Source organism: Silene latifolia, chromosome 2, assembly GCF_048544455.1.
Source record: "Silene latifolia isolate original U9 population chromosome 2, ASM4854445v1, whole genome shotgun sequence".
Classification (NCBI taxonomy): domain Eukaryota; kingdom Viridiplantae; phylum Streptophyta; class Magnoliopsida; order Caryophyllales; family Caryophyllaceae; genus Silene; species Silene latifolia.
The window spans coordinates 80,506,777-80,530,540 of NC_133527.1; the positions used below are offsets into that span (position 1 = coordinate 80,506,777).

At 38.1% G+C, this 23,764-nt stretch overlaps 1 non-coding gene across 1 annotated transcript; it reads right to left on the reverse strand.

The window, feature by feature from the left end:
* Positions 1 to 16,114: 16,114 nt before the first annotated feature.
* Positions 16,115 to 16,221, reverse strand: LOC141644490 (small nucleolar RNA R71). Its single transcript, XR_012544105.1, has one exon. It is a non-coding gene; the product is annotated as a small nucleolar RNA R71 (small nucleolar RNA).
* Between the last annotated feature and the right edge of the window lie 7,543 nt (positions 16,222 to 23,764).

A 23,764-nucleotide genomic window follows, 5' to 3' on the forward strand; every position in this document is an offset into this window, starting at 1 on the left:
CATCATACTCAAAGCATATGAAGTGTTATACATCATTACTTATTTAATTGATCCGGCAGCGGAAGCAAATGAAATCAATCAAATATGTTCAATTTAATTGAACTAGTCATGAATCTTATCAACATAAGATTTCTTATTTGACGCTAATATCATGTGGATTTATCTTCATAAATCTGGATATTAAAGATGTATTATATTACTCCAAAAGTCGTAACTCATTCTCAATGATCAGTATGTCATCCACATATATAGACTAATTAATATTTCCGTAACTCCCACTAAACTTTATGTATAAAAACAACTTCTTGTCTTATCGAGAAAAGTTTTATAACATGATCAAAACATTGATTCTAACTCATTGATGTCCTACTTAAGACCCTCTCTTAAGTTTCACATTATCTTAGGATTGTAAGAATCTACAAAACTCAAGACATGTATTGAATATATTCCTTCTAATTGAAGAAGTGGGTCTTAGATTCACTCGCTATGTATTTCATAATAATGAGACACAATCCCTAAGAAGATCCAAATTGACTTAAGCATTTCGTTTGCATGCAAAACTCTTTGCCACCAATCTTGCTTTGATATCTCTCTTTATTAGTGCAAAAACCCTTTGTCACTAATCAAGCCTTTTTATTTCAAATTTTCATGGCTCTAAGCCTTGTATTGAGTTGTGACTTATATATTCTTATGTAAGTCATATGTTTATTACTTTCCAGAAGTAATCAACTTGAATCAAACAATTTCTTTGTAAGTTGCTTATTCATCATTTTCAACAAGTGATGACTTTAACCTCATAGGTTTTGAAGCAACAACGTTTTATACACAAAACGTCTCATGTAGTCAAGAAAGACCAGTTTCTTGCGACATAACATTCTTTGTGGCTCTTGAATAATTTCTCCCACTCTGTCTTCTAGAAATAAACTTGTATTTTTGAAAGACAGTTTCACGAGCCGCAAACCCGTCGTACTCGTGATAATTGAAAGGGAAAAATGAGCATTTGTTTCTTGTGAAAACTTACAAACATGGTACCTTACGATATCATATCTCATATGATTCGTTTTAGTTTTAGTGGAAAAAATAATTTAGACAAAATGATAAAATCCCCAAAAGAATCAAGTAACTCAAAGTTAGTTGATTGAAGTTCAAACCATATCGAATAGTGTTTGATTTCTTGTCCAATCACACATTATCCCATAATGTGTGTTAAGAGAGATTAACTTGTGATACTATATCACATTTTATTTGGCTTATATCAAAGTCTTCACTTGGATAATCCCATCCCGATTAAATCGTGATTCCTTGATGTCTTTAAACTTCTTCAAAGATTTCTCTATTTACCTTATTAAGTGAACACATTAGTGTCAACTTAAATCGTTGGTAAAAATAAAATGATCAACCTATTTTGGATCAATGGTTTACAACCTCGATCTCCTTTACAACCAAAAGGCACGAGATATCTTGCTTTGAATACAAGATACGCATAAACCATTAACAATCTAATGGTTTCGAGAGTACTCGATAACTCTTTGTGTTCATCATTCCAGAATTTAAGGTTTAATCTTGGGTTACCAATTTGAGTCTTGCATCATCTTCATGATATATTATTCTAGTTTGGTTTAGAATATGATCACCATGACAATGGGCTAGCCATACATCAAATCATGGTGTATAGGGTCACAAATGTGAAACCTCTTTTTGTATCTTAACAAGTTTATATTCTTATTTAGAGTTTATGCACTTAATAGTCACAATTAAGTACTACTTTAAATCCAAAAACTAGATTGAATACACAATTACTCTATCTCTCGACATTATTGTTTCTAGTCGTCATATTCTGATCATCTTATGTGTCGAATAGAATGATGAAAACCTCCACTGGTTTCTAATATTGACGAAATAGTACTAGAAAAATTTATGTTTAATCAAATAAACATTTAAAGAAGAAGGTCCCATTAGATGTCCCACAACTAACTTGTTGATTCTTTAATAATTTGGGGTAGTTTCCTTTCTAGTGTATAACATTTAAGACAATGGAAACTTTAATGGTCGGGATTGATAGGTTTAGTATCGTCATTCTCAACAACTTTACTTTTAACATTACCTTGTATCAATTCCATTGTAATTTTACTTCTTTGAACCTCATTCCTTTTCTTAACGGTTTAAGAGAATGCTCCCACTCATTTCAATGAGTCTTTGCTTTGAGAAGCAAAATTGAATTCATGAAGATGACTCTTCATTTGTTCGTTTAGTCTTAAAACTTTCATTGAAGTGGTTGCGGTATTTTGGTCTATTACGATTTCCGACAAATCTAATTACCAAAACAATTTATCGCTTCAAGGTACTTAATTTAATTAAGTATGTGAAAAACAATCCATTGTAAGTAGATGTGTTAGTCAAGAATCAAAAACCTGTTTGATAATGAATAACTTTAATCTATACTCTTTACAAGAGATACTTAGCAATGGTTAATTTGAGGTTTTAGAAGGAAATTAATATTTGTCTTTAGTTACGATGTTTTAATGGAGATCTGAATCAAAAATCGAAATGATATCGTATATCAATTGTGGTAAAGAAATAGAACAATATGATAACGGAATAGTGGAAAACTTAACATTTATCGTTTTATTAATGCTTGTAAACAAGTATAGCATTTACATAGTGACCTCTACCCAACTATGATAAATGATTCCGAGATCCAAATTCATATTAACTTGGGCACGGGATAGCTGATGGAACCCTTATCAATATAACTCGGTGGACTAACTCTTTAATCGATTCTACTTTTAGAATTCTCGGTCGATAAAATTACTCTAATATTTATCTTTAGCCCAAAACACATCCGACAAGGGCACGGGATGGCCGATGAAACCCTTATCAAAAAAACTTTTGTTGAGTTCAATCCAAATTTCGAATAAATGTGTCTATGATCCAAAACCACATTAACTTGGGCACGGGATAGCCGACGAAACCCTCATCAACATGAATTCGGTGATAGACATTTATCACCCACTTCCCCTACGTAACAAGGTTTGTACCCCGGGATGGCCGAGTGCACTCCCTCGCGAAATAGGTTTTCATGGTTTCTACTTTTTGGTAAGGCTATGTCTCAATTGTTTATTTTTAGCGAGAGGTCATGTCAATTTATTATCTATCACATTTTAAGTGAACTAAAGCGGTGAACTACGATAATTGTAATTGACACGGTCGAAAAACTCGATTAAAAAGATGATGCATGTTTTAGTTATGGCGATTTAGCGATGCATGCAACATATAAATAAAATGCAAAGCATAAATTAAATTCTAGTATGGCCTTCCTTAAAAAGAAAATCTAATTAACTATTACATATTTGGAAACAAACTCCATTGGTCCCTTGAACTTCGGTTTAAGCACGCATCTCGAGGTAACACCGTCTTTATGTATCGTATTCCTTGAGTGACACCGTCTTCAAGGAACTCCGAAATAAAATTACATAATAAATTACATAATTTCCTATTATAAATTTGTAATTAAAATAAAATAAATCTATTAAATTACAAAACGGTGATACGAGATCACAATAAATTACAACGGAATCGATATTCCCATACATTTCGGGTAATACCAATTAAAAAACTAAGGCCATACTAAGTAAACATTACATAATTCAAAAATTACATAAAATAAAAGTATGACAATCATAAATAAAATGCAGCATTATAATATGTATAACATCCCCAATTTTATGCTAAATCGCCTTTAAGGAGCCAATATCGTATATTACACGGTTTTTACGGATTTGCGTGATTGAACGTTTTATAATCACAAAAATTACATAAATTCATATTTATGCCCAAGTTAATTACCCTAACCTCTTAGGACTCAAAATTAGTCTTCACTAACTATTTGATTATAATTAACTCATATTTCTTAAAATTGTTCATTAATGGACTCAAAATTACAATAAAATGCTATAAACTTCAAATAAATCACAAAATTTCAAATAAATTCAAAAATTTGAAATTCAAACTTATGAACATTCTGGAAAAATACCATGACCCTCATAATGTTCAAAAACTTAGGTTAAAATTTCGTAAAATTATCTGAAAAACTATGTTGCGGTTTATCGGATTTATCAATAATAATAATAAAAACATGAGAAAAAATATATTCATCAACTTTTAAATTTTAGATCTGAAAAAGATAATAAAATGCAAAATGTGACGTTTTTCCTTAGTCATGGAGTATGTTTTAGCAATTATTCACTAATTAAGTCACTATTTATGCTATTTTTCATCAAAAATTCATAAATCATGCATGAGGACTTCATTATAGCCTATTATTTTACACACATCTTGTAAAATTGCATGTGACAACATACTAAATTTATATGACCAGATTTGAAATATTTCTCATATTAACCTATTTTTCATTTAAATTCGATTTTTATCATGAAAAATCCATATTTCGAGCATAAAAACTCCAAAAATTTTGAAAATTTCCAGATCATCTAAAAATAATATATGTGAAAACATATCCAAAAATCGCTGAACAATTCGAAGTTTAGCTAATTTTCGTCCAAAAATGACATTTTTATCACAAAAATCACATTTTAATGCCATTATTAAATAAAATGACCAATAAAAATCCATAAATTAACCAAAAAAGATCCTAAAATATTTTAGGACCAGAAACTTTAACATGCATAAATTATTATCGTGATATATCATAATAAAACAAATTTACAAGTTTTATATGTTAATCGTATAGCTCGGAAAAACTATAACCGATTTGCATGCAAACAACCTTGTGCTCTTGATACCGCTTGTTAGAAATCTATAACTCATTACTTAACATATTCTTATATGTTTCAAATTTATTTGGTCATAAAATAAATTCTAGATCTTATGCATGCAAACTAAAAAGGTAAGAGAAGAAATCATGTTCCTTACTATGATAATTTCGGTCATCATATGGGCACCAACAAGATCTCCTTCTTATTAGTTCTTGAGCTTTCCATTAATGGATGAACATTCATGACTTCAAATTAGAAGCCCTCCAATTAGTAGCACCCAAAACTATCCCTCAATCCCACAAACTAATATGTACTAGATATTTGTAATGTAGTTTACCTTAAAATTGATTACTAATGCTCATATACTACTACTAGTATTATTAGTATTTGATTTGTACAAATTAGATTCATCAAACTTGATTTTATGATGAACAAGAGAGAGAAAGTAGTTTTTATGAAAAACATGAGAGAATGATGAAAAATGAGGAAAAATCCTTTCTAATTCCCTACCCAAAACCGGTGGCCATGTATGGTCTTATGACCATTTTTCTTTTCCTTTTTATCTTCACAAGACAAATGTGTAAGGCTTTGTCCATAGTCATGTCACTATCAAGTGTCATGGACAAATGAATAAGACAAATGGAAAAAGACAAAACTTCCAAGCATGCCCACCCAATTTCGTTTTCCTTGCGTAATATGGAGTTCATTTTATTTTTGTCAATTGTACAATTGTATGTCATGTGACATGTGACATGTCTTATGTCATGTTTTAATTTAAAATGCATATTTAACAAATTAAATATCATTTAAAAATTAAATAAATCATATTTAACAAATTGACTAGTAATATAAAATTACTTTCTCATAAAATGGTCATTTAATTACTAGTTAGTATAATTCACAATATCTTGTAATTATAACTAACTTATCATTCTCATCTCGCGTGTTTCGCAAACACCGATTAATTTTAGTAATATAAATTCTTAAATTACTAAATAAAATCTTATTTAATCACATTATAATAAGATGTCATTTTCTCTCTTATGATAATAATTTGTTCAATTTTAAGGAATTAATTAATCTGTATCGGCATACAATTAATTAACCTTTTCAATTAAGGGAATCGTCCTTTAGGTGTGACCTCAAGAGATCAACTGATCACCACCGTCGCACGACAGTAATGTCAAACTCTAGCCAGCCAATCATTACCAATATGTGTGGACCAGTTGACTATATATGTAATGTATCATCCCTTTCGTATTCTTGGTATGAGATTTAAATATGTGATCAATATGATCGACAATTGTGATCGCATTATTGTCGGGGACACTTACTCCAACATCCGGGCGTCCTGATAAAGAATCCGCCCGTCCTCAGAAAGACGCTCGTCCTGCAAGAGAAGACGCCCGTCTTTTTGGCTGAAAAAAACAAGAAAAATCCCTGGAAAGGAATCTGCCCGTCTTCACTGAAAGACGCCCGTCCCGCAGTTACAAATCCGTGCGTCTTTGCTAGAATCCGCCCGTCTTTAGGTGAGATTTTCCCAACCCAGAACAGACAGAATCCGGGCGTCCCGAAGGAAATCCGCCCATCTTCCCCCTGCATTTCAAAATTTTCGGGTCTTTTATAAACCCCCTCCCACATTCATTTCTTCATTCCTTCATTCAAAACACTACCCATAAACCCCAAAAACTCATAACCCTCATCCTCGCCATCACAAAAACAAGATTTCCTCAAACACATTCATCAAAATCAAATAAAAACATCCTCCTAACAAAAATTAATCACTCCTCTTTCAACAAAATTCAAACCAAGCACCAAAATCTTCAACCTTTAAGTCGATTTTTGAATTTATAAAGGCAAAGCCTTTCATCTTAAAATCGATTTGGGTACACTTGGAAATTGAAGATTTTCACTCTTTTCTTGGTTCGAGCATCAATGGCAAGGACAAAAGGAGCAACAACGGCACCAAAGGCAAAGGCACTCTCAACAAGACAAAATAGTCTTCAAGCAAAGAAAGCCTCATTGGCTATGGTGGTAGCTAGCTCAAACTTGGAAGTATAACAAGAACAACCTCCCTTGGAAGCAACAACTTCAACTACTCCGGAAATTGCTCAACTTTCGAACTATCCGGAGGTAATTTTCATTTCCAAATCCCATAGGGACACTTTTTCCAAGTATGCTAGAAAATCATTTCTATCCACCAAGTTTATTTGTGAAGATGCCTTAGATAAGTTGGGTGTCCTTGAGCAAACTAGAGCCTTCTTTAAAGCCATGGGGTTGGAAAAATTGTTTACAACAAAAGAATTGACATACCCCTCCCTTACCTTAGAATTCTTGAGTTCTTTGAAAGTTAATAAGGTAGAGACCATGGAAAACATCGAGTTCCGCCTAGCTAATGTTAGTAGGCACATCTCCTTTGAGGAAATGGGTAAAGCATTGGGTCTTGATGATTCACATAGTTATTTCAAGAATGTTGGCAAGTATGACCCCGCTCCTCTTTGGGAGGCGATTTCCGGAAGGAAATTTGAGAACTATCATGCTAGTCGCGCTCTCTTAGTCCACCATCCGGGCATTAGAGTGTGGCACAAGGTCATAGGAAACACCATCATTGCAATAAAAGACACCAACCACTTTACCAAGCTCGATTTTGTTCTTCTTGAGTCGGGCTTGAACATTGGAAGGGAATTCACCAAGCCTTTCAACTCTCTAAGGCTTTTGGTGGATAGATGGCTAAATGTTGATTGTGGGAAGCAAGGCACTACCGTTATTGTGAATGGAGGTCTAGTCACTCTTTTGGCTAAATACTTTGATTCGAACATCAACAAGGATAGCAAGTATGTGGCGAAAAAGGGTGGTCATCTCATTGATATTGATACTATGATAAACAAGTACAAGTGGGTCTCTCATAACCCTCTTGACACCAAGTATGGGTGGCTCACTAGTGAGGCTAGATCTTTTACTTTGCCTTCAAAGATTTGTCGTTTAAGTGTCCACCGGACCAACTATCTCCTTCCCCTTTCAAAAGAGGCCGAGTACATCGTCAAACAACAAAAGGGTGAAATTGAAATGCCCTCCTCTTCCATTGTCACACCACCCTATCCTTTAGAGTACCAAGAGTTCAAACCGGAAGGTGTTGAAGCAAGCAAAGATTATATGACTCTTCTTATGCAAGAGATGCACAAGCAAGCCTTCAAGGATCGGGAAGATGCTTACTTAGCCCAATATCCACCCCTCCTTCATTTAGCTAGGTAAGGACTACTTGATCCTTCATGTCCTTTGCCTAGTTGGGTGGATAGGGAAGTCTTCTTTCCGAGTGCATCTAGGGATGAGAGTCCGGGTTACGATGAGGTTGTCGGTGATGCGGTTGATGATATCATTGATGAAGAGGCTAGTGAAGAAGAAGAAGAGGATGATGAACAAAGTGAACAACAAAGTGAAGAAGGAAGTTGTGATGAGTCCACTTCTATTGACAAAGATGATGATAGTGATGATATGATGGAGGATTAGAAAGCTTTGGAGCCTCCTACCCTCTCGAGGTTTGTCTATCTCTCTCTTTGTTTTATTTATTTAATCTTGATCATGATTGGTAGTCCTAGCAACATAGAGGACTAACACCTCGGCCCCATTGAGGTGTTCTTATTTTATTGTTCCCACTTTTGAAAATCCAAAATGACAAATTTAGTTTCATGGGTTGCATCATGTGTGCATGAACTACACCCAACCTTAGGACATTAGAAATAATGTCTAACTTGGTATGGGGAAGTACATACATACACAACGGGAGGTAATCTAAATTATCCTCTCCATCATAAAGAAAAACCCATGCATCATGTAGTGTAGATTAGTGTAGCTTGCATTTAGTGTAGAATTCATGCATCATGCTTGCGTGATTTCCCATCATTTTGGCCATTGAGGACAATGCCCATATCAGTGTGGGGATGGGGAATTCTAACTTAACTTTTATTCAAAAATCCAAAAAAAAAAATTGAAAAATTTCGAAAAAACCATAAAAATTTAAAAAATTGAAAAACCAAAAACAAGTTCATTTCCTTTGTAGTGTAGTCATGTATATATTGTATATATTGTGTTTGTTCTATCCTTTTTCACATTGATTGACTACGCCACATCCGAGACATGAGGATATTGAAGACCGCATGGTATGATCTTTCCAATCTCTTTTTTCCTCTTTATGTTAATGACTATGTGGCTTTATTTTGATTGATGCGGTACAACAATGTGAACTTAGGACTTGCATTAAGTGTATATGTCATAATAGTTGGTAGAATCATTTGCATTAGAATTTTTATATGTTAATTGCATCATAGCATGTAGTTGCATGTTAGAAAATTTTACGAAACCGTCTACTTGGGAAGCTTGACAAGTGTATATAGGCCCTAGTAGATGCTTTTTCTTTTTAAGACTTTGCTTGTAAGAATACTTGTAAAACACCCTAGGATGTGTCATGCTAGTATCCTTTGACCTATGGATTAAGGCCTAGTCAAGAGTACCTTGTGGTGTGATAACTCCTTGGCTACCGTTTATTCCAAGGTGACCCTTGAAACCATGCATCCATCCATCATCCATGTTCTACCACATTTTTGTCATTAAAGAGAATGGGCACAAAAAGAAATCAATTTGAGTTCAATGAAATGAAAAGTGAAAGAAAGTTTGCAAAAAAATGCATCAAATGAAAAGAGGAGCAAAAATAGAACTCCTATGCTTCAAATATAAGCTACCCTCACTACATATGGGGTGACTTTGAAAATGTTCAAAAGAAATGCAAAGAAAAGTTGAAACTTGTCAAGCGTTGAAATGCCAAAAATCAAAAAGAAATGGCAAGAAAGTGTTCTCAAATGTTATATGCCACAAGAAATTGGGGGGAAAACAACAACAAAGCAAACTCCCAAAGTGAAACTCAAATGTCTATCGATTCCTTTATCCATCGTATCCATTTTTGTGCATGGTAGAGAGGGGACGACCCTTCTTCTTGTCTAGGAAAGAGGGGGAATTCCGCGATCCTCCAGTGTTTCTAACACCATAGGGAGTCTACTCTTGACAAAAGCATTTAACGATTGAGGACAAAAGTACCCTAGCTTGACACAATTTGGAGATGATTTATTGGTATCCTTCTAGGCTTAGTAGTTTGAACAAATTGCATCTATGAAGGAGTGTGTACCCTTGAATTGCTTCCCTTGTAGATAATTTCCGCCACTTAGATGAGGAAAGTGGCTATTCTTTTGTAGATGCATCCATTATTTGATTTTGTGTGCTTAATGTTTGGATGTGTCGCCATGTTGGCAAGACCCACCTTGGCTTGCAAGAAGGCATCCTACCTCATGGTTGTCTTGTTGTGAGTTGAAGGGGTGGAGTGAGACCCGCTAATTGTCTCATATCGGCTATGATATTAGGTTAGTTTAAATAATGGTCCTAGTCTTTGTCACCTCTTTACTCGGGACGAGCAAAGGTTCGGTTTGGGGATATTTGATGTGACCATAATTAGAGCATATTTAGTCCCCAAATTAGCCTTGTTCCCATGCTTTTTAGTGCATATTTGGGTCATTTATTGTCTTTAGTTCTTTGTTTTGCATATTCTTTGAGGTTTTGTGTCTTTGGTAGGAAAGGAGTGCAAACCTTGCATTTTCATGGCAAAATAAGACTAAATTAATTGAATTCAATGACCAAGCATCAAGGAGAGAGAAGATTAGAAGGCCTTTGTACATACAATAGTAGATGGGCAATGATGAGAAAAGATCCTTGCATCCCCGAGGAAATCCCCAAGGATTTTATGAAGAAAAGGGAAGAAAAGAAGAAGAAAGCACGCTGCATGACAATCCGTGCATCTTCTCAAGAAGACGCCCGTCCACCAAGCCACAATCCTTGCGTCTTCCTTACAAGACGCCCGGGCAGCAGCAACTAGAAGATGCCCGTCTTCTCCCAAAGACGCCCAGACAGCAACTCACGAATCCGGTCGTCCCGTGCCTAAGACACACGGATTCCAAGGCAGCACAACTTCGTTTCTTCAAGCTTCAAGAAAGATGCCCATCCTTCCAAAAATACCGGCGTTTCCCTAAGTAGGGACTTAATCGTCATTTAAGCCCTTAGTTAACCCTAATTCCTACACCTAATCCGCACTATAAATACCCCATTAGTCTAATTAGAAGAGCATTTTCTTCTTATCAATTCTTAGAGTAGTTAATATCAATCAAATATCTCTTTAGTTTTGTAATCAACAATTAATCAAGTTTTAATACAAGTTTTATTTCCTTAATCTCTCTTTTGTTCATCCTTTATTTTGGGTAATTGAAGATTATTTGGGTTATTATTGGGAGATTGACAACCTCTCAATCAAGCATCAAGTACTTCTTTTATTCTTTGCTTTATTATTGGAATCATTAGTAGGTATAATTCTCTTAATCCCTTTTTAATTATTGCTAATTACTTTCATTTATTCATCATGTTTCACTTTGTTGGTATGATTGACAACCTTGCTAGCATGTTCAACATGATAATGAGTGAGTAGTCACCTAGCTAGGGTTAATGGGTAATTAGGGGAAACCAACATGGGGAATGATTCATGCTTAAATTAATATGCTTTCATGGTTTATTTGCTTGCTTGTTATGATCTCAACTTATGCACATGTTATGTTTAATGAAATGCGAGTCTATGAATCCTTGCATTTTTTTCCCATCACCTACCTTTTCAATGAGACTTGTAAGACATAAACCAACTCGAGTCTCATTAGACCATGCATGTTGTTGAGTAGGAAAGACTAAGTCGACTTGTAAGTGTTGTACAGTCTAATCGATTCGGCTCCGGGACCCAAACTTTCCTAGGATTGTAAGATATAACCCAACTCAATCCATCACAACAATAATTGCTTGCTTATAATTTGAGAACATGTTTGTATGATCAATTCCCATGAATCCCCTATGACCCCATGACACCCTAATGCTTTTTATCAATTGTTTACAACCCTTTTTAATTCATCTTGCTTATTTACTTTCATTGCTATTTAGTTTAGTGACCTTCTACATCAACCCCAATTGTGACACCCCAAAGACACCACTAGTTGCAATAGAAATCTCATCTCAATTCCCGTCCCTTGGGATCCGACCTTTTCTTGCCTCTTTACTAATTATAGAGTTGTTTGTGAAGCTATAAATTTTGTTTTGGTCTAGGTGCTCCTAACGACAAGTTACCGAAAACATATAGTCCGACCATCGGGTCCTCGTCCTCCTCATCCTCAGCAGACTCCGGGTACCCCTCAGCTGGGTACCGGTAAAAGGAAGGGTGTGTCAAACCCTCTGGGATCGGACGGTGTCGCCTCATATGATACTCGTATAGAGAGAACAAAGTCAAAGCTAAGTCCCGCTCCATACGAGCCTGTTTCTCTGCAATCTCAACTAACAAACCGTCACGGCGCCCTTGGTCCATGACCGAGGATGCCTCAAAGGGTGGTGGAGTTACAAAATTAGCCGGTAAGACCGGCTGTGTCTGTATCTGGTTGGCGGGTCCGGGAGTAGGAGTAGAATTAGGGATCGGGATGGGTGTAGGAGTGGACGTGGAAGGCTGGCCGCTCCCAGAAGGTGTGGACCCCTCTCTGGTCTCAAGTCTGCGCCGCTTCTTAGCGGCGGGTAAAGTAGTAGGTGGGCGGACCTAGAGGTGGTAGTCAGGTAGTGGTGGAAGTCAGGCGCCCCGTGCGACAGTAGGCAAAGGGGCTAGACGGGGGAGAGTGGTGCAAGGTAAGTCCACAGACAAGGAACCGTCTATCTTCCATATCCGGTAGTCTGTGGCCAGCCAATGCTGAGAATGCAAGGCATCTAGGCTCATATACCTCTCTCCCTCTAGGTACGGTAAGTCAGGAGGCCAGACAGGGAAAAGGGAACGGGCAAGAATGGTGGCTATGCCACCGCAGACAATAGATCCCGTGACCTTCTCCCTCTGGGCCTGGAAGTACTGGGCGGTCAGATAGGCAATGTTGAGGGTAAAAGGACCCTCGCAGTCAATGTTTAAGTAACCGCCTAAGATGGAGAGCTCGTTGTTGATGTTGTTTGGCTCCCTACGGCCAAAAATGGTGCTCCCCATCAGTCTAAGAAAGTAACGGGCAGGGGAAAGGTGGACCTACGCGAGCTTTCGCTCGAGAAAGGTGGTCTCGGCAAAGGTCCGCCAAAGCTGACGAATGACCTTCCTAGGGGCAGCAGTGACGCCCGTAAAGGAAAGGCCGAGTCTGGTACCAAACTCCTCCAATGTTATCGAAAAAGTCCGGTTGAACAACCGGAAATACACGAAAAGACTAGTGGGGACAGCGTCGTGTGCCCTAGAGGTGAAGGTGAAGGAGCTGAGGAACTCAAGACTCAGCTCCAGAAAGGTATGGCCACTCATATTGATGAGTCCGGCCATCCCCGTGCCCCGTAAAAGCTCACAAACCGACTCGTAGAAACCGAGTCTCTCAAGTGCCGGCTGGTCTAAGAACCGGGTAGGGAAAAACTCACAACCTACTAGGTTATAAAACCTCTTACGATGTACACCATTAATGAAAATTACCTACGGGAACTCAGGGTGGGAGTCGAGGGAGTCGTCCCCTCGGACAGTGACCGTGCCAGAAGGAGTAACAGAAGTAGAAGTACTAGGAGCAGGCGTAGCACGAGCACATCCACGACCTCGGCCACGGCCTCTAGAACCTGAGGTAGAAGCCCCTCCAGTGACGGTGCGAGGAACTAGAGCCACCCGTAAAGCAGCTGCAACTGCGGGTGAGTCCGCCACAGGTGTGCTCACCGTGGCTGAAGTAGAGGCTGTGGCTGCTGTGACCACCACTGAGGAAGAAAGACTAGCAGCAGTGCTAGCAGTGGTGGTGGCTGTGACTGAGGTGGTGATGTGACCATAATTAGCGCATATTTAGCCCCCGAATTAGCCTTGTTCCCATGCTTTTTAGTGCATATTTGGGTAATTTCTTATCTTTAGTTCTTTGTTTTGCATATTCTTTGAGATTTTGATCCCTTGGTAGGAAAGGAATAAGAATCTTGCATTTTCATGGCAAAACGAGACTAAATTGATCGAATCCAATGACCAAGCATCAAGGAGAGACAAGATTAGAAGGCCTTTGTACATATTATAGTAGAAGAACAATGTTGAGAAAGGATCCTTGAGTCCCCAAGAAAATCCCAAAGGAATTTATGAAGAAAGGGGAAGAAAAGAAGAAGATGTCTTGCTGAGTGACAATCCGTGCGGATTGTCACCAATCCGGCCGTCCCACAGCTGCACAATCCGTGCGGCTTTCCTCTAATCCGCTCGGATTCCACCTCCCCAATCCGCCCGGATTCCCTCGAATCCGCTCGGACCCCATCGCTAGAATCCGCCCGTCCGGACCTTATTCCGCCCGGATTCCAGCACAGCACGGTTTCCTCTTCTCCAAGCTACAAAGAAAGAAGCCCTTCCTTCGAAAAATACCGGCTCCTCCTTGCTCAATCTAAAAAGTGTAATTACTAGTTTAGCCCTTAGTTAACCCTAATGCATCCTCCCTAATTTCTACTATAAATACCCCATTAGTCTAATTAGAGTAGCATGTTCTTATTATCAATAATTAGAGTAGTTAATATCAATCAAATCTCTCTTTAGTTTTGTAATCAACAATTAATCAAGTTCTAATACAAGTTTTATTTCCTTAATCTCTCTTTTGTTCATCCTTTATTTTGGGTAATTGAAGATTATTTGGGTTATTGTTGGGAGATTGACAACCTTTCAATCAAGCATTCAAGTACTTCTTTTATCTTTGCTTTATTATTGGAATCATTAGTAGGTAAAATTCTCTTAATCCCTTTCAATTATTGTTAATTACTTTCATTTATTCATCATGTTTCATATTGTTGGTATGATTGACAACCTTGCTAGTATGATCAACATGATAATGAGTGAGTAGTCTCTTAGCTAGGGTTAATGGGTGATTAGGGGAAACCAACATAGGGAATGATTCATGCTTAAATTAATATGCATTCATGTTTTATTTGCTTGCTTGTTTTGATCTCAACTCTTGCACATGTTATGTTTGATGAAATGCTAAGCCTATGAATCCTTGCATTTACTATCATCTTCTATCTTTTCAATGAGACTTGTAAGACATAACCCAACTCGAATCTCATTAGACCATGCATGTTGTTGAGTAGGGAAGATTAAGTCGACTTGTAGGTGTTCTACAATCTAATCGATTCGGCTCCGGGACCCAAACTTTCCTAGGATTGTAAGGTATAACCCAACTCAATCCATCACAACAATAATTGCTTGCTTATAATTTGAGAACATGTTTGTATGATCAATTCCCATGATTCTCCTATGATCCCATGACACCCTAGTGCTTTTTAATCAATTGTTTACACCCCTTTAATTCATCTTGCTTGTTTATTTTCATTGCTATTTTAGTTTAGTGACCTTCTACATCAACCCAATTTGTGACACCCCTTAGACACCACTAGTTGCAATAGAAATCTCATTTCAATACCCGTCCCTTGGGATCCGACCTTTACTTGCCTCTTTACTAATTGTAGAGTTGTTTGTGAAGTTATAAATTGTGTTTTGATTCGACCCTGACCCAACGACCACATCTTTAATTGTGAACACGAAACAGACCCGATCAAAAATGGCACCGTTGCCGGGGACGGTGTTGGTTTGATTTAGATTTCCTTTTTATTGTTATTAGTTGTGTCTTTATTCGCCTTGGGGAAGTAAAACTCCTTAAGGTTTGTTCTAATTGTTTTCGAGTTGTTTGATATTTTGCATGTCTAGAAGGTCACAAGGTGATTTGTTACCTTTTGACCGTGAAATCGAAAGAACCTTGACGAACAATAGGAGACTTGTTTGGAGGAATTTAAGAGGTATTAGTGAGATTGTTCAACCCACTAGTGAGTTCATCAATCCTTTCGCAATAGAAGGAGAGGAGAACCCATTACACAATACCCCACAAAATCCACCTACAATGCCTAAATTTTCGTCACACTCCGTACCCACCGAGGAGAATCTACCAAATGGTACTCCTACACCGCAACATCTAACCGGAAATTTTATTGCCAAGTCCGCCTTCATCCAATTAGTTGAGAGGAGCCAATTTGGGGGGATGCCTAGTGAAGACCCTCATTCTCATATGGAAACCTTTTGCGACGATTATGATGCAATCTCTCAAACGGGCGTGACTCAAGACCAAATTAGATGGGTCTTATTTCCTTTTTCTCTAATCGGCACCGCGAAGCAATGGTTTAAGGGCCTTGATAAGGCCACCCTCGGAATAGATTCTTGGAAGAAGTTGGCTCTAGCTTTCTACAAAAAATTCTACCCACCGGAGAAGACTAACATGCTAAGAGCTCAAATCACGGGTTTTAAGCAAAGGGATGAAGAATCTTTGCATGAAGCTTGGGAGCGGTTCAAGGGAATTTGTCGCTCATGTCCTCACCATGGACTTAGCGAATGGTTTTTGGTACAACAATTTTGGAATGGTTTATATGAGGATTCTAGGAACATTCTCAACATGGGATCAAATGGAATGTTCACCGAAGTTGATGACAATCAAACATGGAACAAGATTGAGGAAATGGCGGTCCATAACTCACAATATAGTAGACCTCGCAAGGCTACTAGAGGAGGAAAGCATGAAGTGGACTCTGTTACTCAATTGGGTGCTCAACTTAGTGCTCACATTGACATAATCAACTTGAAGTTTGAACAAGCTATGGCTAGACTTGAAGAAAACTCAAAATCATCAAAGCATCATGTTAATGCCATGCCGGCATCCTCATCAATCCCAAGTGGGATATGTGAGAATTGTGGAACTTTGGGACATGACCAAGGTGAATGTAGGGGAACAAATGAACAAGTGAATGCTTTCCAAGCATACAAGAATGGTACCCCTTATTCCAACTTTTATAATGAAAACACCAAATTCCATCCAAATCTCTCAATCAAAAGCCAAAAATGTTCAAAACCCTCAAACAACATACACTCCACCACCCATGAGAAACCAAAATCAAAGACCCTTTTACAATCAAAACCAAGGTTACCAAAATCAAAATCCATACAATCACCAAATTGACCAACGCTTTGATGTCCAAAAAGCGGTCCTCCAAATGCAAAAGAATCAACAAGAATTTCTCACTCAAATGCAAAAAGATAGCCAAGCAAAGGAAACCACCATCAACAACATTCTAGCTCACACAAAGATGTTGGAAACACAATTGACTCAACTAGCATCTTCAAGCTCACAAAGACAAAAGGGGCAATTACCACCTTAAAGTAATCCCCCTAGACATGAAATGGTTAGTGCCATTCATTTGAGAAGTGGTACAAAGTATGAAGCACCGAAGAAGCAAGTTGAGGATGAAGTTGTGGAAGCTAGTGAAAAGGAAGAAATTGTGCAAAACTCCGCAGATGGAGAATCATCAAAAGAAGAAAGTTCAAAGAAAAATGAAGACAAGGTCAAGGAGAAGGAACCCATTGTGATTAGACTTCCTTTTCCAAGTCGTCAAGCCAAGCCCAAATTTGATGATCAACTTGGAAAATTCATGGAAATTGTCAAGAATTTGGAAGTCTCAATTCCTTTCACGGAATTAATCAATCACGTGCCGGCCTATGCGAAATACATGAAAGATATCCTCACAAAGAAGAAGTCGATCCGGAAACTTGAGACTATCGCCTTCACTAAGGTGAGTAGTGCAATACTTCATGGGAGTTCACCTCCAAAGTTAAAGGATCCGGGAAGCTTCTCAATACCGTGTACCATTGGCGACACGACGATCAACAAAGCCTTATGTAATCTAGGGGCTAGTGTGAGTGTCATGCCGTACTCGGTAAGTAAAAGGTTGGGGATGGGAGAGCTTAAATGCACCAACATCACACTCCAAATGGCCGATAGATCGACGAAGACACCATTAGGGATATGGGAAGATGTCCCCGTGCGAATTGGGAAGTTTTTCATCCCGGTGGACTTTGTCATTGTTGATATGGAGGAAGATTCCAAGATTCCAATCATTCTAGGAAGACCTTTCCTACACACCGCGGGTGCGGTAATTGATGTAAAACATGGTGAGCTCACTCTAGAAGTGGGAGATGAAAGCATAACTTTTAATCTTGACAAGACTATGAGAGCTCCTCGTTTGCATGAACCATGTTTCATGATTGATCATTATAGCCGAAAGGATGAGAGGAAGAAATCGGAACTCCAATGGAAGAAGAAAATTGAAGATGCTCCATTCAAAGAGCAAGTGAATTATGACAAGGAGAGCTTGCAAAGCTCATCAAAATCAACCAAGGAAGAAGAGAATGGCCTCATTGGCCAAGAGAAGAAATTGGGAGAGTTGTCTCCATCAAATCAAGAGATTTTCAATGATCAACTTAATGAAGTTTGTGGTCTTTGGGACAACGAATTTGAAGGGATTTTTAATCCCTACATTGGTAATGCCATCGATCAAGACCGACAACAAGGGCCAAGGTCTATTGAAGACCTCTACCATGATAATGAACAAGCTTTCGATTACTTTTTCAAGGTGTTGAGCAACATCAACAACACCTTGGACATGCCCCCTTGTAAATATTTCTAACTCCCTAACTTACATTTCAATTCTTGTATTGCATTTTTTGTCATCTTTGGATTTTTATTTATTTTGATCAAGATAATTGTCATGTTTGAGAGAAGTGAGGGAGGGACTAATAATTTCAATTGATGTGTAGTGGTCTAGCTTAGTGTGGGGATGACAATTGCCTAGGCTATCCATGCCTTAGTAGTGCCCCCACAATGACGAACACGAGACATGAAGAAATAATAGAAGAATGGTAAGGGAAATGCATTGTGCACGGATGGAACTAAATCCAGGTACAGGGGGTCGAATCCGAGCGGATTCAGGAGAATCTGCCCGTCTTCAGTAATCCGAGCGTACTGCAGCGAAGACGCACGACTTTATAAGCTGAGATTTTGGAAACAAATTGACTGTAAGAGAATCCAGGCGTCCTGAACAGCAATCCGCCCGTCTCTGCAAATCCGTCCGTCCTGGACTGAAGACGCCCGTCTTCTCTGCTGAGGAAAACAAGAAAAATTTCCTGGACTGAAATCCGTCCGTCTTCAGGCAAATCCGCCCGTCCCGTATCAAGCAAATTCGAGCGTCTTCTTCTGAATCCGCCAGTCTTTAGGCGAGTTTTATACAACCCAGAAAGAGCAGAATCCGCACGGATTGGGCAGAATCCGCACGGATTGCCCCTACAGTTCAAAAATTTCGGTCTTTATAAAATCCCTCCCACCTTCCTTCATTCATTCTTTCATTCATAAACACTACCCACAACATCAAAACCCTCATCCTCTCCATCACAAAAGAAAAATTCCTCAACAACATTCACCAAAAACAAATCAAATCATCCTTCTAACAACAAATCAATCACTCCTTCTTCAATAAAAATCAAAACCAAGCACAAAATCTTCAACCTTTGAGTCGATTTTTGATTTCATAAAGGCAAAGCCTTTCACCTTTAAATCTATTTGGGTACACTACAAATTGAAGATTTTCCATTCTTTTCTTGGTTAGTTCATCAATGGCAAGGACTAAGGGAGCAACAAAGGCAACAAAGGTACCAAAGGCTAAGGCACTCTCACAAAGGCAAAAGGCTCTTCAAACAAAGAAAGCATTGGCTATGGTGGTAGCAACACCAAACTTGGAAGTGCAACAACAACAACAACCTTCTATAGGAGAAACAACACCTTCTACTCCGGGAATTGATCAACTTTTGCATTATCCGGAGGTAACTTTTATTTCCGAAACCCATAGAAATACCTTTGCCAAGTTTGCTAGGAAGTCATTACAATCCACCAAATTTATATGTGAAGATACCTTAGAAAAATTGGGTGTTCTTGAGCAAACTAGAGCCTTTTTCAAAGCCATGGGGTTGAAGAAATTGTTTGAAACAAAGGAATTGACATACCCCTCCCTTACCTTGGAATTTTTGAGTTCTTTGAAAGTCACCAAAGTTGAGAATAGGGAGAATCTCGAGTTTCGTCTAGCTAATGTTAGTAGACGCATTTCCTTTAGGGAATTGAGTGAAATTTTGGGTCTTAGTGATGAACCGCGTTATTTAAAGAATTATAGAAAGTATGACCCCGACCCTCTTTGGGAGGCAATTTCCGGGAGGAAATTTGAGGACTTTCATGCGAGTCGTGCTCTTTTGGTCCACCATCCGGGTATAAGAGTATGGCACAAGGTCATGGGAAACACCATAATTGCAAGGAAAGATACCAACCATTTCACCAAACTTGATTTTATTCTCCTTGAATCGGCTTTGAACATTGGAAGAGTACACACCAAGCCTTACAATTCTTTGAGGCTCTTGGTAGATAGATGGCTCAACATTGATTGTGGGAAGAAGGGCACTACCGTTATTGTCAATGGCGGCCTAGTCACTATCCTAGCTAAGTACTTTGATCCTAACTTCAATAAGGATAACAAGTATAAAGCAAAGGAGGGTGGCCATCTTGTTGATTTGCATACTATGATACACAAGTACAAGTGGGTTGCCCATAACCCCCTTGACACTAAGTATGGATGGCTCACTAGTGAAGCTAGATCGTTCACCTTGCCTTCAAAGATTTGTCGTCTAAGCGTCCACCAGACCAATTATCTACTTCCCCTTTCTAAAGAGGCCGAGTATATTATCCAACAACAAAAGGGTGATCTTGAAACTCCCTCCTCTTCCATTTTCATACCACCTTACCCCTTTGAGTATCAAGAGTTCAAGCCGGAAGGAGTTGAAGCTAGAAATGATTATGTGACTCTTCTCATGCAAGGAATGCACAAGCAAGCCTTTGAGGACCGGAAAAATGCTTACTTGGCTCAATATCCACCCCTCCTACACTTAGCTAGGCAAGGACTACTTGACCCATCATGTCCTTTGCCTAGTTGGGCGGATAGAGCAGTCCTATTTCTGGGTGCATCTAGGGTCGTTTCGGGTGACAATGAGGTTGTTGGTAATGATGAAGAAGTTGATGATAACATTGATGAAGAAGCAAGTAAAGAAGGAGAAAAGGATGGTGAAGATGATGATGAGCAAGACGAGGAAGAAAGTGAAGAAGCAAATGAAGAGGGAAGTGGCAATGTGACCACTTCTAATGAGGAAAGTGATGATGATAACATGATGGAAGATTAGCAAGCCTTGGAGGCTCCTACCCTCTCATGGTTTGTGTATTTCTCTCTTTGTTTTAATTATAATTTTGATCATTGTTGGAGTAGTCCTAGCACCATAGAGGACTCACACCTCGGTACCATTGAGGTGTTCTCATTTTATTGTTGCCATTTTCAAAATCCAAAATGACAAATTAGTTTCATGCATTGCATAGTGTGTGCATGAACTACACCTATCCTTGAACATTAGCACTAGTGTCTCACTCGGTTTGGGGAAGTTAATGCATACACAACGGGAGGTAATCTAAATTATCCTCTCCGTCATAACAAAAACCATGCATCATGTAGTGTAGCTTAGTGTAGATTGCATTTAGTATAGAAATCATGCATCATCTTTGCATAATTTCCATCATTTTGGCCATTGAGGACAATGCCCATATTAGTGTGGGGATGGGAATTCTAACATTTAACTCTTATTCAAAAATCCAAAAAAATTGAAAAATTTCGAAAATCATAAAAATTTGAAAATTGAAAACCCAAAAACATGTTTATTTTCCTTTGTAGTCTTGTGTATATTTTGTCTTGTATATATTGTGTTTGTTCTATCCTTGTTCACATTGATTGACTACGCCACATCCGAAACATGAGGATCATGAAGACCGCATGGTATGATCTTTCCAATCTCCTTTTTCCTCTTTAAGTTAATGACTAGGTGGCTTTATTTTGATTGATGCGGTATAACAATGTGAACTTAGGACTTGCATTTAGTTTATATGTCATATTAGTTGATAGAATCACTTGCATTAGGATGTTTATATTAGTTGCATCATGGCATGTAGTTGCATGTTAGAAATGTTTTGAAAAATGCCTATTTAGGAACTTTGACAAGAGCAACTAAGCCATTACAAATACTTGTTCAACTTAAGACTTTGCCTACTAGAATGGTTTTAAAACACCCTAGAAAGTGTCATACTAGTGTCTTTTGACCCATGACCCAAAGCCTAGTCAAGGGTTTGCATGTGAGTCACCTATCCAACCCCGTGATGCGATGTGGACTTGGTTAACTTGTCTAGGTGACCTTGTTTGACCTTGTGGTAAGGCAACCCAAAAATATTTTCTACCAATAAGCTTGAAGTGCTCATTTCAAAGAATTTTGTCATGTGGAAGTAATCTAATGCCAAAGGAACCTCAAATGTTATGAATTGTTGAATGTTGAGAAATTTAAGTTGTTTTGATGGAGGCGTACCACTTTGATGTGCTTTGGTGCGGGATCCATTGAATTGGGCCCCCATACGGTTGTGAATTCGGCCGTCCAGAGACAGAGTGACTATCACCCCGAAAAGCTATTGTCTAAATGTTAACCGGTTGCCTAATAAGCGATTGGCGAAAGCAAAGGACACTAGCCCGGAAGGGACAAACCCCATCTTAAATTTTTGAAATGTGAAAGTGAAATGAGGACAATTTTGAATACTAGTCATATCCACCCGTTGTGAATAAAGATTTGAGCACTTCATTCCCAAAAAGTCTTTTTGTCAAGCCACTTGGTCGAGCTTGGAACGATCCATGACCTTTACTTTTGTAGAGAATTCGAGACTTGTCATGTCACATGCTACCACTACTACAAATACAGGCAACCACAACGGCCCTTTAACAACGCTTATTCACGAAAATCATCAAAACACGTTGTAGAATTTATTCCGTGAATTTTACCAAACTTAATTACAACGGTTATGTGTTGTTAGCCGTTGTTATTTGTTTTAACAACGGGTCATACTTAAACAACCGTTGTTAATGAAAAAACTAATAACAACGGTTAAATTTTAACCGTTGTTAATGGTTTGGCGCCAAATTAGTGAAAAGTAATCACAACGGTTATATTAGAACCCGTTTTTAATACTTTTTAACAACGGTTGTAGTCTCAATAACCGTTGTTATTAATATTAAGAAAATCTTAAGAACAACATATTGCTTTATTCTGCTATACGCTACCAACACAAACACAAGCTAATACTGCTACTATATCATCCTCCATTCCTCCCTGATCGTCTCTCTGTCTTCATCTCCGTCACTGTTGTCACGTCTTCTCTCCCTCATCGTGTTTATCAATCAGGTATATATATGTTTCTTAGCAACACTTATAACTATAATTTAGCTTAATTGCTTTCCTGAATTTCGTTTATTTGTTTGCCTATTATTGTATTTTCTGAAGTAGTTGCCTATTATTACGAATGTAGAATAATGACTCGAACTTGGATGATTGATGCAAATATGAGTGACCGCACCTACAAGGATGGTTTAGCTGAATTTTATGAATTCGTTTCGAACAATTTGAAAGGTTCTTCTAGTATTGCATGTCCTTGTGAAAGATGTGGTAATATTAGCTATATGGCTTTTCCGGACGTTAAAATACACCTAGAAAAGTGGAGATTTAGTCGATCCTAAACACTTTGGATTTTTCATGGGGAATCATTAGAGGAAGAGAATAACTCTGAAGAAGATGATGTTGAGGTACACGAAAGGCTAACTGATGATCCTGAGTTTGCCGAGTTTTTTGAGTTGGAAGAGTTGGAAGTAGAGAAGTTGAATGTTGGGTCTATAGATAATGAAGAGAATGATGATGAGTCCATTGCTTTTGAAGATGTAGGTGATAACACTAGTAATTGGGATGACCTTAACAACATGTATGAGAAGTTGTGTGAGTCTGAAGCACCTCTGTATCCTGGTTGTAAGTTCACAAAAATGTCGGCTGTGGTGAAGTTGTATAATATCAAGGGGGCAAATGGGGTGAGTGACACGTGTTTCACTAGTTTTTTAGCCTTGATAAAGGAGTTGCTTCCTGATGGTAATGT